Here is a 2,500-nt window from a genome sequence, read left to right on the forward strand (position 1 = left end):
GACCTTGGAAGCAAGCGCAAGACGAGAGCGAATCGAACAAGGGGCCAGGACGGGGCCTTGTGCCCATGGTCTTCGCAAGACAGCGTCCAAGGCACCCGAAAGCCCAAGGGAACCCAAACCCGGCCGACACTTGCAATCGCACATGCTCTCTGCAACACACCATCAATACCGCCCAACGGGGCCAGCACGAGCAGTCCTCCGCGGTCCCCTGGCCCTGCGCACGTTTGTCTTCGAAACCGAGCATCAATGCCACAGAAAGTGCCGGGGCGCCAGCTGGAGCCATCATCCGCGTTGCCATGGCTCGCTTGGCCTTGGCTTGCCAGGCCCCGACACGAGCAATCGCGCATTTTCTTTGCAACCGACCATCAATGCCGCCCAACGGGGCCAGCACGAGCAGTCATCCGCGGTCCCCTGGCCCTGCGCACGTTTGTCTTTGAAACCGAGCATCAATGCCACAGAAAGTGCCGGGGCGCCAGCTGGAGCCATCATCCGACGTGCCATGGCTCGCTTGGCCTTGGCTTGCCGGGCCCCGACACGAGCAATCGCGCATTTTCTTTGCAACCGACCATCAATGCCGCCCAACGGGGCCAGCACGAGCAGTCATCCGCGGTCCCCTGGCCCTGCGCACGTTTGTCTTTGAAACCGAGCATCAATGCCACAGAAAGTGCCGGGGCGCCAGCTGGAGCCATCATCCGACGTGCCATGGCTCTGGTCCCATGGTCTTCGCAACCGAGCATTCGTGACACCCGCGGGGCCAGGACACCAACCCTTCCGACACGAGCATTCGCGCATGTTCTTTGGCCACACAACGGCGCCAGCACGAGCAAAATCATCCGCGGTGCGGTGGCCTTGCACGGCCTTTTGTCTTTGGAACCAAGCATCAGTGCCACGGGAAGTGCCGGAGTCCCGGCATCCGCGGTGCCAAGTCATTGCGCCCTTGGTCTCTGCAGCGGGGCATGCCGGGCACTCCCAACCATTGCAAGCAAGCAAGCAAGCAAGAAAGAAAGTAAGTAAGTAAGTAAGTATTACATATAGGGGCGGGACATGCGGGGAGATCTGCGAAACGTGCATTACGGGGCACACGCGTACCTACCGGGGCATACCGACCCCTATTGGGGCACACGTGTGCATATCGGGGCATACCGGGCCTATCGGGGCACACGCGTACATACCGGGGCATACCGAGCCCTACTGGGGCACACGTGCGCATATCGGGGCGTACCAAGCCTATCGGGGCATACGCATGTATCCCAAGGCATACCGAGTCTATCCGGGCATACGCGTTCATACCGGGGCGTAACGGGCCTATCGGGGCATACTTGGGCATATCCGGGCAAAAAATGCCCAAAACTTGCGCAACCTTGGCAACCGTGGTCCATTCCTCTCTATATGCCTAGCCTTGCCAACCGTGGTCCATTCCTCACTATATGCCATGGCCTTGTGCCCATGGTCTTCCCAAGACAGCGTCCAAGGCCCCCGGAAGGCCAAGGGAGCCCAACCCAGCAATGCCCTGCTATGGCAAGCCAAGGCCAAGCATTCCGGTGCCTATCCGGGCAAAAATGCAATTCCTCTCTATATGCCTAGCCTTGGCAACCGTGGTCCATTCCCCACCATATGCCATGGCCTTGTGCCCATGGTCTTCCCAAGACAGTGTCCAAGGCGCCCGGAAGGCCAAGGGAGCCCAACCCAGCAATGCCCTGCTTTGGCAAGCCAAGGCCAAGCATTCCGGTGCCTAACCTTGGCAACCGTGGTCCTTTCCTCACCATATGCCATGGCCTTGTGCCCATGGTCTTCGCAAGACATCGTCCAAGGCGCCCAAAAGGCCAAGGGAGCCCAACCCAGCAATGCCTTGCTAGGACAAGCCAAGGCCAAGCATTCCGGTGCCTATCCGGGCAAAAACGCCCAAAGCATGCCCATTCCTTAGCCTATCCAGGCAAAAACGCCCAAAATCTGCACATTCTAGTGCCTATCCGGGCAAAAACGCCCACCAGCATGCCACCCTCCTATAGGGTTTGCGCAACCAACCAGCCTAACCACCAGTGGCAACCAAAGGTGCTGTTAGCGACGACTTCTGAAGACGCAACGAGACGCGACGTGTTTGCGCCCAGACGCGACGAGACGATGCGGGATCTGCGCCCAAGAATGCCTAGACCCGTCGACTTGATGCGGGATCAGCTCGCCCAAGCATGCCTAGTGTGCAAGGCCTGTGTGCAAGGCTAGTGTCCAAGGCTAGTGTGCAAGGCTCATGTGGAACGCTAGTGCGCAAGGCTAGTGCCCAAGGCTTGTGTGCCAGGCCCGTGTGCAAGGCTAGTGTCCAGGGCTTGTGTGCATTGCTTGAGTGCAAGGCTTGTGTGCATTGCTCGAGTGCATGGCTTGTGTGCAAGGGTTGTGCGCAAGGCTAGTGTGCGGGGCTTGTGCGCATCGCTAATGTGCACGGCTTGTGTGCATGGCTACCGTGCAAGGCTAGTTTGAATGGCTAGGGTGCAAGGCTCGCATGCGA

The sequence above is a fragment of the Tasmannia lanceolata genome, unplaced genomic scaffold (genome assembly GCF_043159265.1).
Source record: "Tasmannia lanceolata isolate RefF3 unplaced genomic scaffold, GAP_Taslan_0.1 ptg000119l, whole genome shotgun sequence".
Classification (NCBI taxonomy): Eukaryota; Viridiplantae; Streptophyta; class Magnoliopsida; order Canellales; family Winteraceae; genus Tasmannia; species Tasmannia lanceolata.